Raw genomic sequence first — 14496 nt, 5'->3', positions numbered from 1 at the left:
TAGCGGAGTTTTAGTTTAATGTGGGCATTATGTTCTACGCAGAGATGTGGGTTGAAGGGCCTGTTTCTGTGCTATACAGTAATGGTCTATGTTCCATGCAATTTGGGTTTGAGTTACTTTTTTGAATATTTTATTTAAATTTTCCATACATGTATTCATGTCAAAATACAGAATGTTATATCAATCCATTATACACGATGGCTTTATAAAACCCCAATAAAGATAGAAAAGAAAAAGGATACAATTAGTGAAGAGAGAAAAAAAGTAAACCTGGTTGTCTTTCACTGGATTCTAACCTTATTCAATTTTATTTGTTTATTTATTCTGATTAGTTAACAAGGTTTCAAGAGGTTTAGGGAAAGCTATTTATAAATTTATACTTACAGTATGTAAATATGGGGACCAAATTTTCAAAAAAAAGTATCATTTATTTCTTGGGTTATATGTAATTTTCTCAAGAGGTATACAGCTATGAATTTCTACGTGCCATCTTTCCAGACCTAAACAAGAATCCAATTCCCATGTCACTGCTATACATTTTCTTGCAACTGCTAATGCCATTTTTATAAATTCCTTTTGATGTAAATTCAATTTCAATTTTGGTCTTTTCCCTGAAATATTGCTCAATAAAAATAATATGGGATCCTGTGGAAATTTAACTCCAGGGACTTGTTCCAAAAAGTTCCTAACTCTATCCAGAATGGCCTCAATTTTGGACATGACCATGTAGAATGTGGAAAAAAAACAATCTCTTGGCTATATCTAAAGAACAATAGAACATGAGAAATCTGCTCCACCATTCCATAGATCATTAATGATCTAGCCGTGGATTCAGCTCCATCTCCCTGCTTTTTCCCCCATAATGCCTAATTATCCTACAATACAAAAAGCTATCTAACTGCATCTTAAATGTATTAAATGAGGCAGATTTTACTGCTTCTTTGGGCAGAGAATTCCAAAAATTCACTAAGCTCTGGGAAAAACAGTTGCTAAATAAAAGTATATAAAATTATAAGGGGTATAGATGGGGTAAATGCAAGCAGGTCTTCTCCAATGAGGTTAGGTGAGAATGTGGTGAAAGGTGAAACATTGAAAAAGAACATTAGGGGGATCTTCTTCACTCAGATGATGGGGAGAGTGTAGAAAGAGCTGCCAGTGGATGTGGTGGATGCAGGTTTGATTTTGACATTTAAGGGCAGATTGGATAGGTACTGTTCACGTGCAGGGTTGGGACAAAGTGGAATAGATTGTTTGGCACAGACTAGAGGGGGCTGTTTCCATGCTGTCTTTTTCTATGGTTCTAAATCTATTCTCCTGAATCTTGAAACGATGTCACCTAGTTCTTGCCTCACCTACCAGTGTAAACTACTTTCCTGCTTCTATATTACCTATCCCTTTCATAAATTTGTTTGCTTCCATTAGGTCCCTTTTAGATGTGAAGTGGGAGTGGTCCCAGGACTTTCATTCATAGAATTAACAGTCCCCCTTCCCACTTAAACCCACTTGAATACAGTTAAGAGGCTGGAATGGTTGGAAGGCATCTCTCACTGAACACTGTGGTGTCCTACAAAGTGGCAAGAGACCACAAAGGAGCTGCAGACTGTGGGACATGCCATAGACCCTGAGAGGAAGGAGGTGTCTGGAGGCTACACTGCACCAGACGTTCCATTCCTTCCTGTGGGGAACTTTGCAGCTCCCATCTGTCTCCCAACTTCCGAGCATTGGACTTGCAGAGTGTCACGTGCGGGTCTGGAAAAGCACTTAGTTATCAGTGTGTGGAAGTTTCCTGTTTATGCAGTGTGCCGCGTGGCCATTCTATCTGGATGCCACTGATGGGAATGAGCTAACTCTGGGCTGCTCTCACTGTTGTTATGTGCGCAAGAACAGTAGATAAGGAAAATTCCTTTGCCAGTTGACATTGTTTCTTAGTATTTCTCAGTAGCTGCACTCTTGCCTCATTCTGAATTCTCTGAGTTCAAGCTACACTTGCTGAAACTCCAGTCTGTAATGCAGATGATGCAGTGCAATACTAAGGGAATGCTAGTCTGCCACGGGTACTGTCTTTGGATCAGATCTGGGATTTTTATTTAAAATAAATAAACGGAAATATTCCTGCTTACCTCAGAATAGCGTCGTAGTGTCACCCTGAGGGTATTACAGGAACTTTACTGCATTCAGAGTTACTAATAATCAAATGATTTGGTCATTATATATTTCTTGTTGTGCGATCTCACCTCTTATTAAAAAAAAAATCCAGGGCTTTATAGTTGCCCTAGACTTTGGATATTAAGAAGGAAGTTTTTGGCTTTGCATTACCTCCAGGTGCCATGATAATTCGACTTTTCCAGTTGAATATTGGGAGAAATCGCATCCTCCCGAGGATGATGAAGGAATCTGTCCTATTGTATCATTCATCTGCTCTGTAATTACTCTGTTATAATTAGTCTTTGAGTATATGAGAGCCAATTGGGTAACCAGCTTGTTTGCTTACTGATTGGCTGAAATAACAGAAATTATGATGTGCCTGTCAAGACAGGAAAACAGGATGGGCCACAGCCAATCATCTTCCCTGCCATTCAATCTTATCAGGACTGTGCCCCAGGCCTCAACTTGTGAGCATTTATTGACCTCTCCTTTAAATCCTCCATTCCTCTTCCCCTCCCCCCAACACAGTGATCCAGCTTCCACAACTCCTTGGGTACTGAATTCCAGAGATTCACTGCCCTCTTATGAGGGGCTTGGATAGGGTGGACAGCCACCATTATTTTTTCCCAGGGCAACAGTGAAGGTTTAGATATGGAGCTTGGACTGCTGATAGATTGAACAGGACTCTGTAACTCTGAATGGACTCTACTTTTTTTGGCCTCGTACTGTAAGGGGCACTAGGTGATGCTAACAGCGACTCTTTGCTTGCCTTACCAGGCAATTTTGTGTAATAGTATTTGTTCTGTTTTATTACATGAAAATAAAGGAATCTTGAATCTACCAGAGGACATCTGTTAAAAGTAAGTGGAGGAAAGTATAGGGGAGATGTCAGATGCAAGTATTTTTTTACATACCGTGTTGGGTGTCTAGAATGCCTTGGTGCGAGGGTTGGTGGAAGCTGGTATAATAGGGACATTCAAAAGACTCTTAGATAGGCACATGGATGTCAGAAAAATGGAGCATTATGGACTGTGAGAAAGGGAAGGATTGGATTGATATGGAGTAGGTCGGGACAACATCCTGGACCAAAGGGCCTGTACTGTGCTGTAATGTTCGATGTTCTTTCCAAATGAAAAAAAGCATGTTCACTTCAAATGAGTCAGTATTGATTAAAAGACCAGTAAGGGCTTATGGTTAGGTCTGGAGGTTGTGAGATTAAACTGCTAGATCTGCACCAGAGTTAGGAACTGCTACTCAAGGCAAGCAGGTAAACTGTGCCAAAGAATGACAAGGGTTGAGCCCACCTGCAGTCAAACAGAGGCCACAGAGACATTTATTGTCCATCCCTAAGTATAGGGATAATCCTGTTAATAGAATCCCAGAGCACCTCCAGCCTGGAGCTTTCCCCTAGATATACCTGGCGTAGATTTTTAGTCCTGAGGATGGTGATAATGCCAAGTTTCTGTCAGAAATTCAACAGCTGCAGTCACTCCAAATCCAAGGAGGAGAGTCAAACTGACTTGTTAATAGCCCTGGACCTCCATGCTGCCACTCACTCTCTGGATCTGACACTATTGGAACAGAGAGGCTTAGCAAGTAAAAGGCTGATCAGGTGGATGATCTAAGCAGGTTACTGATACCCAACAGTAAAAATAAGTCATACTGGCTAGCTAGATGTTAAAAACTGAAAATAAATCCTTGACTATTCACTTCTGGGGATATGTAATTCCAGTTTTTTTCTGCAAATCCTTCAAGTGAACTGGCAAGATGGATAGACTGGTTTTTTCTCTTGGGCCAAAGTCACCAGTGTATTGACTCTGATCTAGCAGACTCCAGTGTGCAAGTCATAACACCAACCTCTGCTCAAAGTAGATTAGGTGTCTGGGATCTCAGGTGTTCAGGAGTACAGAGACAATAAGCTAAAGAAACTCGGGGCCTCCCAAACAGCTAATCCATCTGTCCCATTAGCAGCTTCCAGCCCCACCACTGGAAGAATCTGCTGAGTTCACATTGGCCTCATTCAAACCCATAGAACTGGGGAAGTAACGTCATCCTTCATCCTGAGGGACTGCCCAAGAATAATCCGTGTTATGTTAAAGACATCAAACAACAAATGGAGCATTGTCTCCTGTTCCGGTCTCCACTCGATGGAAAAGGATGTGGAGACGCAAGGGAAAATCCCAAAGTTCATGGGACTGACATCAAGACTGTGTTGTGAGAACTATTGGGAAAGGCAAGCCAGCTGGGGGTCTCCACTGTGGAAGAGAGAGATGTCCCAAGAGTGCTTTAGAACCTCAAGAGAGGAAATGTTTCCACATAGGAAAGGTCAGAAACACCCTTCACATTAGTGTACCACTGACATGCTCCATCAGGAATGTTGCAGTTCATCCAGAGAGCAGGGCAGATTGGAAATCTCTTCCATAGGAGCAGAGGGGATCCTAAGGGGAAGCTGGATAAATACACAGAGGAAAGGAAGAAATGAGAGGGGAGGAGACTGATGAGGGGTAGGAACCCCAGAATGAGGGTTAGGGCATTAGGGCATTCCAAGAATCCAAAAAGTTAGGTGTCAGTCTGGAGACACTGCAGATGAGACGGGGCATGCATTTAAACAGTGGACAACAGATAATGACATGAAAATGCAACTAACAGTCTGAAGTTCAGCACGTCCAGACATGAATGGGGGTTGTTTAACTGGTGGGAGGAAGCAGCTGCTAGAACATCTCTTACTCTCTTCCCCCCCCCCCCCCAACCAAAACGATGGTCAGCACATGAGAGCTAGAGATGAGCTGAAGCAACACTTATCCGGGAACATGGTGATCCATCTCTGCTGTCTTCAGAGATCCCCACCCTCACAGAATCTAGTCACCAGAAAATCCAGAAATGGCCAAGAGCACTCAATAGAACAACAGTTATGAGGCAACTTCCCAGTTCTAGGTCTGAGGACCTGCATCCTGAAACCAGTGGCACCTCTGGCCAGGCTGATCCAGTACAGTTACTCAAATCACTGATATTCAGAGAAGGCTTCTCCAGAACTGTAATCTTTCTACACCTCCTTTGTCTTGGTCCAAAGTGCTGAATTCCAATGATGAGGAGAAAATGGCTGCTCTTAGCATTTGATCAAACTGATCTCAAAGAACATGGCAGCTCAGTTTGTGTAGCGGTTAGCATGACCCAACACAATGCCAGTGACCCAGGTTTGAATCTAGTGCTTTCAGTTTGGAGTCTGACCATTCTCCAAGAGATACCTCCAGGTAGTTTAATTGGGTGTAATTGGGCAGCATGGGTTTCATGGGCTGGGAGGGGCTTCTACTGTGCTGTATCATTACAATTAAGTGACAGATACTAAAAATCCAAGAAAATCATGAGAGTGCGAGAAGGGGGCAGGGAGAGGGCGCGGGAAGGGGGCGGGGAAAAAGGGCGCGGGAAGGGGGCGGGGAAAAGGGCGCGGGAAGGGGGCGGGGAAAAGGGCGCGGGAAGGGGGCGGGGAAAAGGGCGCGGGAAGGGGGCGGGGAAAAGGGCGCGGGAAGGGGGCGGGGAAAAGGGCGCGGGAAGGGGGCGGGGAAAAGGGCGCGGGAAGGGGGCGGGGAAAAGGGCGCGGGAAGGGGACGGGGAAAAGGGCGCGGGAAGGAGAGGGGGCCGGGGGCGGGGGGGCAGGGGGCGGGGGGGGGCGGGGGCGCGGCCAAAGTTGCCAACAATTTATTTCTACAAAGAAACAGAAGAGAAAAGTAACAAAAGAATGACTTGAGACTGAGGAAAAAGGTGCCCAACATCAGCTCAAGGAACAGTCTCCTCTTCAGTCTGGGCATGTAGATTCAAATCGATTTTATTCCTGTCTTTCTTTTCTGTCTCCAACTGAGAGACTTCAAAGACGCTGTCACCTTGACAAAGTAGGCCTGCAATCTAGCATGATGTAGCATGATCAATAACCACACGAAGCACATGGTCAAAGGTTTTAATGTCCTGAAAGCTCAAGCATACAACTACATGCCTCTGGCCCAGATCCAAAGCTGGAATTGAGGGATGAGACTAGGCTCTCAGCCTTTATTGGTAAACTATGGGGAGGAGTTACAAGGTCGGATGTGGGCAGACCAAAGAGGTTTCCCACCTGCATTACGGTGTTCCTGTACATTCACCCCTTCCTTTCTCGGATAAAGCCCTGTGGGGTGAAGTGGCACAATGTCCATTATCATTGTCTCTGTTCATATAGTCTATACCAATTCATGGATTCAGCAGATCTGGTGGCTTTATCTGCTGATGCAATTGCCACAGCACTGGTGGTATTGTCATTGACTCCTGCGGTGCGGTGACCCGTCTGGTGGGCTGAGCTGTGGCAGTGTGAACCAGTTCCAAGGGGGTTGTTCTGTTGGAAGTTGTAGGGATCTGAGGGGACTTGGTGGTGGTGGGTGTTGTAAGAGATCAATTACCTGGATGATTCCTGGGGCCAGCTGGTCACTGATGAGGGCTTCTGGGTGTTCCTCACATGCCAGGTCCCCGATGGACACTATCTTCCCCTACGGTACCCAGATGCAAAGATATTGTCTGTGGGTGTACTGGGGATTAGCATGCAAGAGATGCACCTCCTCGACCAGCGGGTCTGCCTTGTGGGTCCTAACGTATTTGTGGAGAAGCACAAGCCTAGGGGGCATCAGCCAAACAGGCAGCATGGTTCTCGACACCGACCTCCTAGGGAAGGAGAACAGTTTCTGGTGGGGTGGCTGTACAGAGTAGGGTCCTGGTGGTGTGCAGTGCTTCCAGGTGGACCTCTTGCCACTGGGAGATGGACGTTCCTTTGATGATGGCCAAGAGGATTGCCCTCCAGATAGTGCTGTTCTCCCTTTCCACCTGCCTGTTCCTGCATGGGTTGTAGCTGGTGGTTCTACTCATGGCTATGCCCTTGGACAGGAAGTACAGGTGCAACTCCTCACTCATGAAGGAGGACCCCTGGTAGACTCGGTGGCCCACTGATGCAAAAAGCAAATAATGCTTATCGCCTTTGGCTGAGATCTCGGGTTCCTCATAAAGGCCTTCAGATAGTGTAGCCACATATAGAATTTAACAGAGGCCACTGGTTGCTTGGGGTCAGTCTCCAACTTTTCCACTCGTTGCTTGGGGTCAGTCTCCAACTTTTCCACTCATATCACCATTTCCATGGAAAAGTAATCAGGACATTAAATTGTTTCATGATCAATAACCACGCACAGATGTGAAGTACGTCTTGAACCCTCCAGCATACAGCTATATGCTCCTGGCCCAGATCCAAGGCTGGGATTGAGGGAGGAGACTAGGTCTCTAAGCCTTTATTGGGAAACTACAGGGAGGAGTTACTGGGTTGGAGGCGGGCAGACCAGCGAGGTCCCCCACCTGCATTATTGTGCTCCACCACACAGGACATTATGTCTGCTCTCTCTGCAAACTCTATAATTTGAGGCACACCTGTTTCCTCTCCCTTCACAATGCTGCCTGACCTGCAGAGTGCTCCCAACTTTTTCTGTATTTAACTTAATGTACAAATCACGGTAACAGGCCCTTCCGGTTCACATGCCTGCGCTTCCAAAATACATCCATATGGCACTGGAACATGGGAGGAAGCCGGAGCACCCCAAGGAAACCCACGAGTTCACTAGGAGAATGTATAAACTCTTTGCAGGCAGCACCAGCTGGAATAGTGCTGTGCTAACCACTATGTTAAACAAGCCACCCAAATTTTAGTGCTATCAAAGACTTCTGGTGAAACTGAGGTCAATTAGCAGCAAGAGGGGAAACATTTGAGTGGTTGTGGTCAGACCTCACACAAAGTAATACAGTTGTGATTGTCTGATGTCACACATACTAACTCCAGAACATCACTGCAAGAGATGCTCTGAGCAGTGTCCAGGACTCTGTCACCTCAGTGTCTCTCCTTTGACCAACGTAGGTTTAGAAGTGGAGACCTTCACTGATGATTAAACAGCCACATATTTGCATGGGGTTAAACACAGGTAACGTTCAGGAATGGGCTGAGATGTGGCAAGAAGCAGACAGGTCGTAATTTTTCATCATCAATAATTTTGTTGACCCTCTTTTTTTTCCCCCTCCCCATTTATGAATGGTTTTCCCGCTTCCTGTCTCTCCGCCTCTCACATCTTCTATCCTATCACCTCCCGCTGCTTGTATCCCTTTATATAAATGATATCACCCACTTCTCTCTGGTGTTTATAAGGGAACACTTTGGATCTCGTGATCATAATTTAAATTTCAGAAATTCAGCACAGCAGAAGGCCCATCCAATCAGTGCCTCCCATTTAACCTACTAACCTGGTCCATTTTGGAGGTTGGGAGGAAACAGAAGCACCTGGAGAAAACCCATGCAGGTCACAGGGAGAACGTGCAAACTCCTTACAGACAGCGCTGGATTTGAAGCTGGATCACCGATGCTGTAACAGTAGTGAAATACGAAAATCTGTAGACCCCGCGGTTGAAGAAATATGGTTGTAGAGCTTGAGAGCAGCAGGGATTACAGATGGGGAGCAGAGAGAGAGAATCCCACAGAACATCAATGGCTCTGTAACTGTATTGCACTAACTGTTGCCCTAACTGTGTTTCCCATTAGTTTCAAAATAATTTGGATAGGGGCAGAGTCTGGTCCTCAGATTAAGATTCTAAATTGGATAAAGGCCAATTTTAATGGAATGAAAAAGGGTCTGGTATGTATGGATTGGGACAGGTTGTTTACTGGCAAAGGTATGTTTGGCAAGTCAGAGGTCTTCAAAAATGAAATTTTGAGAGTATTTGTCAGAATTAAAGGCAAGATTAAGAGGTATAGAGAACCTTAGTTTTCAAGAGATATTGAGACCTTAGTTAAGAAGGAGGAGATGTACTGCAGGTTTAAGCACAAGGGGGAAATGAGACTCTTGAGGAGCTTAAGAAATGCAAGAAAACATTTGAGAAGGGAATCGGGAGCAAAAAGGTGTGAGGTTACTCTGGCAGTCAAGTTGACAGAAAATCCCAAGGGCTTATATGAGAAGGGCAGTAGGTTTGGCGTAGCGGTTAGTGCAATGCCGTTATAGTGCCAGTGACTGGAATAGGGGTTCGAATCTAGCACTGTCCATAAGGAGTTTGCACGTTCTTCCTGTGTCTGTGTGGGTTTTCCCCGGGGGCTCCAGTTTCCTCCCACTGTTCGAAATGCACCAGCGTTGTAGGTCATTGGGGTGTAATTGGGGTGGCTGAAATGGACTGTTACTCTGTCTAAATTTATTTAAATATAAAGATGTTAAGAGCAAAAGGATAGCAAGGGAAAAAATGGTCCTCTTGAAGATTAGGGTGGTCATTTGTGTTTACAGCCAAAAGAGTTGAAGAGATCTTGTATAGATTTTTTATATCTATATTTACTCAGGACATGGACACAGTGTCTATAGAATAAGGCAAAACTACAGTGAAATCGAGGACCATGTTCAGACAGCAGAGGATGAGGTTCTTGCTGTTTTGAGGTAAATAAAGGTGGATAAATCCCCAAGGCCTGACAAGATACTTCCTTGGACCATGAGGGTGCAGAAATTGCAAGGCCCCTAGTAGAGGTATTTCAAATATCTTTGGCCATGGGTGAGGTGCCAGAGAATTGGAGGATAGCTAATGTTGTTCTGTTGATTGAGAAAGGCTCTAAGGATAAATTTGGAAATGATAAGCCTGTGAGCTTGACATCAGTGATGGTAAGTTGCCGAAAGGTATTTTAAGAGGCTGGATATACAAGTACTTGGATAGACAGGGACAAAATAGGAATAGTCAATGTGGCTTTCTGCCTAGTAGGTTATAGCTAGCCAATCTTAAAGTTTTTCAAGGATGTCACCAGGAAAGTTGATGAAGGAAAGATGGTGGATGTTGTCTACAGGGACTTTTTAAGGCCTATGAGAAGGCCCCACATGGTGGGTTGTTCAAGAAGGTTCAGTCATTTGGTATAGAGGATGAGGTAGAAAATTAGATCAGTCATTGGCTTTGAGAGATAAATCCAGAGAGTTGTAGGAGAGGATTGCCTCCCTAACTGGATGCCTGTGACTAGTGGTATGCCTCAGGGATCGGGGCTGGATCCATTGTTGTTTGTCATCTATAGCAATGATCTAGATGATTTAGAGTTAGACATACAGTACAGCTGGTAAAAGGCCAATTCGGCCCATGAGTTCGTATCATCCAATTTACATCCCATTAGTCTACACACTCAGTACATTTTGAATGGAGGGAATAAACCGGAGCCCCCAGAGAAAACCCACACAGACACAGGGAGAACGTACAAACTCCTTAAAGAGAGTGCAGGATTCGAACCCCAGTCCAGTTCCGATTGCTGGCGCTGTAAAGGCGTTGCACTAACCGCTACACCAACCGTGCTGCCCTATGTGGAAAATTAGATCAGCGAATTTGCAGTTTGCACAAATGTTAGAGGTGTCATGGTCAGCAAGAAGGGCTTTCAACACTTGCAGAGGTATCTGGACCAGCTAGAAAAATGGGCTGAAAACGGGTGGAATTTAATGCAGGCAAGTGAGGAGTTGCTCTTTTGGAGCAGAAATCAGCATAGAACTTGGATGGTAAATGGTAGGGCGCTGTGGAGTGTGGTAGAACCGAGGGAATGCAGAATTATCATTGTGTGAAATTGGGTGTCATATGTATATAAGGTTGTAAAGAGATCTTATGGCACATTCATGAATCAAAATATTAAGTACAGGAGCTGGGATGTTATGCTGAAGTTGTATAAGGCATTGGTGAGGCCAAATTTGAAGTATTGCATGCAGGTTTGGTGTATCAATAAGATTGAAAGGGTGAAGAGAAGATTTACAAGGATGTTGCTGGGACTTGAGATGTCATAGGGAAAGGTTAAACAGGTTAGGACATTGTTCCCTGGAGCATCAAAGAAGGAGGGGTGATTTGATAGAAGCATATGAAATTATAAGGGGTATGATAGGTAACTGTAAACATGGCTTCTCCACTGAGATTAGGTGAGACAAGAATTAGAGGACATGGGTTAAGGGTGAAAAGTGAATGGTGAAGGGGAGCATTAGGGAGAAATTCCTCACTCAGAGGGTGGTGAGAATGTGGTGGAATGTTCTCGGATGAGTGCAGCTCCAATGATACTTGACACCATCTAGGACAAAGTAGCCCCTGATTGACACCCCATTCATCATGTTAAACAGTCACACACTCTACCATTGCTCATAGTGGCAGAAATGAATACTGCCTAATTAATGCCTGCCAGTTACTTACCTAGGCTCTTCCCAACATTATGACCTCTACTACCAAAGACAAGGGAAACAGGTATATGAGTACATCACCTGCTGGTTCCTAAGTCCTACTCTTGGAAATGCATAATCGTCATTGGGACCACAAACCACGGAAGTATCTCCAACAGCATCACAAGAGAACTTTCACTGGAGATGCAGTACATCAAGGTTGCTGTTCGCCCCCGACTTCTTGAGCAATAAAGGCTGGCTTTGTTGTGATGCCCAATTCCAAATAAGTGCATCAAATAAAAGGGGTGTTAAGGTGTTTTTAATAATGTGGTGATCTAAAAGTCTAACAGACAAACTACACATGACTTGCAAAATCAACTTGCGTCTAGATGGGAGTGGCAGAACAGATTGCACAGTGCACTGCCTACATCATGTCCATCCTGAACACCCACTCAATTCACAGTTAAAATTTCACATCTTTTAGATTGTTTTTGTCACACACCTTGCCCATACACGGAATTGTTTTTCACATTTTAAGAGAAATTCATTGATTAGCAGAAAGTTACAAGGATGTAGGTACAATTGCAGGATGTGCACACTGGCCACATCTCATTCCTTATCTAAGTGGCTTCAGGCAACTTGCACGATGGTTCTTGGGCATTTAATTTCCCTTGACATTTAGCGACATCAGCAACCTCTACCACAACATGTTTTTAAACTCTTTCATTCCCTCCTTTTAACTATGTGAATGATGATTATGAATAATAAATAAATGGAACAAAAGTCCCTACATATGGGTAGTAAACAATGGAGCAAGAGCAAAAGTACAATAATAATCAGGAGTATAGAGCCATAGAGAACAGTTCCTCCTAGCCACCTGAAAGACCACAGATTATCAACATACTCCTTGATATTATCTGAGTGCTCGGTGATGTTGTGGGAATGGACCTGTATCCCAGAAAAGTACTTGTCACCTACAATGGTGCAGACTCCACCCTTCTCCCTGGACGTTTCATTACCCAGAAGTGTTAAGCCACACATAAGATCATTACAGTTGTTCGTAGCTACCATACCAGCAGTTCTGCCAAAAGTCAAGGCACTCAAGCTTATGTGCTCAATTGGTGATCCCAGGGTCTTCCAATCCTCACAAAACTCAGCACTCACAGAGAGGGCAACTCCTTAATGTTTAACAGGGGCATCAATAGGGCATGGTACGGTAGGAGGACCAATAATTCCAACAGCCACATACGTTGGCAGTTGCAGTAGGGCTGTGGTGTAGGTACCATTAAGGAGAAACACATAACCAATAACAGGTGACTTTGTCATTTCTTGGGAATTTGTGGACAAATTAAAACTCAAAAGAATAATTGGGTCCTTGTGTTGATGTAAAAGTAGCATTTCCCCTGGTCAGGTGGGTTCTGTTACTGAACCCACAAACCAGCTGATGCCCTTGAGTCAGGGATAGGTAGCTTTCCTTTAGACCAGTATTTCTCAACCAGGGTTCCGCAAGAGGCCGCTAGGGGTTCCGTGAGAAATAGTGATAAATGGGCTCATGCATTTTTGAGTAATTTTTGTTTAATTTTATATTCATAATTTTACTATACACAGACTGCATATTGTTGGAAAATCCTTGGTTATTATAATAAAGGCTTCATTATTTAAAATGAAAACCTCGGTATGAGGTCTCATAAATGAGCAGTATAATTTACTTTGCATTACCAATAAAGTTGACAAAAAAAGGGGTCATTTTTTCCCTTAAAAATTTTATCCGAAAGAAAATATAATGTTTACCTCGTGAACTACGATAAAATAAAAAAGATATATATTAACAATGGCATATAATAATTTTTATGCAGGGGTTCGTGAGACATGAAAACTATTTCAAGGGTTCCACAAGGGTAAAAAGGTTGAGAAACTCTGCTTCAGACACTTGCAGTGTAACCTACTTTGTCAGACCTTACACTCTCTAGCCTGACCAGTCTTTTCTATGCAAGGATAAGTGTGAGTTATATTTACCCTCATGCAGGCCCAGCCCGTACCATCATGGCAAGCAGGGCAACTAGTGCCATGGTCACATTGGCAACTCTTATTTTCCTTTGACTAGGGTCGCCAAACATTTTAATCCATCGACCTCTTCATGGAATCCTTGATCTCCCCAAGTATGTTGAATAAATATTATCAATGATAAATTTCTCTATAGCCTTGACATTTATCAACCCTTTGGATAGTCCTATTAAGTCCCTGCTTTAACTGATTTCCCAAAATTACATTCCCATTACTATGCTTTACTGTTCATTACTTCTACCCTCTAATTCACATGTTTTTGGCAAGCGATTAGAGTGAGGCTAACCAAAAACCCAACAATGCCCCCTGCCTCCCACCAAGAAGAACCCCTTGGGTCCCCTGCAGCTTCCTTTAGTTCTTCAACTACTTCTCGAAAACAGAGACCTTGCTGATCTTGACACTGGATAGCCTACAGTATGATTACCAATCAACAAATTATGCATTTGAAATAAACAAATTGAGATGCAAAGCAAGAGTCCAAGAAAACATCAAAGCCAGTCAATATTGGATAAGCATCTTCACCCTTGAAGGGATTGAGGGGGCACTCTGGCACCAACTCTTTTATAGTCTGTCAAGTATACCCAGCAGGGTGCCCTTCGACCTTTAAAGCCGTAGTAAGCAGTACTTGGAATGGTCCTTTCCATCCATCGGCCATCTTTTTCCTTCCGATAGGTAAACATTCCTTTACCTGTGAATGCAAAACTGACTACAGCAGAGAGTCATTGAACATGGGTTAAAATTTCATCATTTAGAGCATGTAGGTCCAAGGTTACTTGCCTCTCCTTACTTGCGCCCCCCCCCCAGGGGTTCTCATTGGCCTGCCATACATAATTTCGGCCAGAGATAATTTTGTTACGCTGTGAGGGGTTATCCTCATTTCAAACAGTGCTAGGGGAAACACCTTGATCCAACTTTGTCCCATTTCTCCCATTAACTTTGTTATTTTTCAATACTCCATTTATCTTAAAGTAATCACGTAGTTCTTTGTTAATAGGGGCAATAAAATGTGGACCATTGTCCGAACTAATAATTGTGGTGAGGCCAAACCTCCTGTAATATTAATGGGACCGCTGTTCCAGCAGGCACAATTAGTCGT

General features: G+C 43.9%; 1 protein-coding gene across 2 annotated transcripts in view; it reads left to right on the top strand.

The window, feature by feature from the left end:
* Positions 1-14496, top strand: part of LOC138739043 (collagen alpha-2(IV) chain-like) — a 171842-nt gene that overhangs the window by 24882 nt on the left and 132464 nt on the right. The window lies entirely within an intron of this gene.

The sequence above is a fragment of the Narcine bancroftii genome, chromosome 7, assembly GCF_036971445.1.
Source record: "Narcine bancroftii isolate sNarBan1 chromosome 7, sNarBan1.hap1, whole genome shotgun sequence".
NCBI lineage: Eukaryota > Metazoa > Chordata > Chondrichthyes > Torpediniformes > Narcinidae > Narcine > Narcine bancroftii.
The sequence above is the reverse complement of the archived record's forward strand: the minus strand, read 5'-3'. Positions and strand labels throughout refer to the sequence as shown.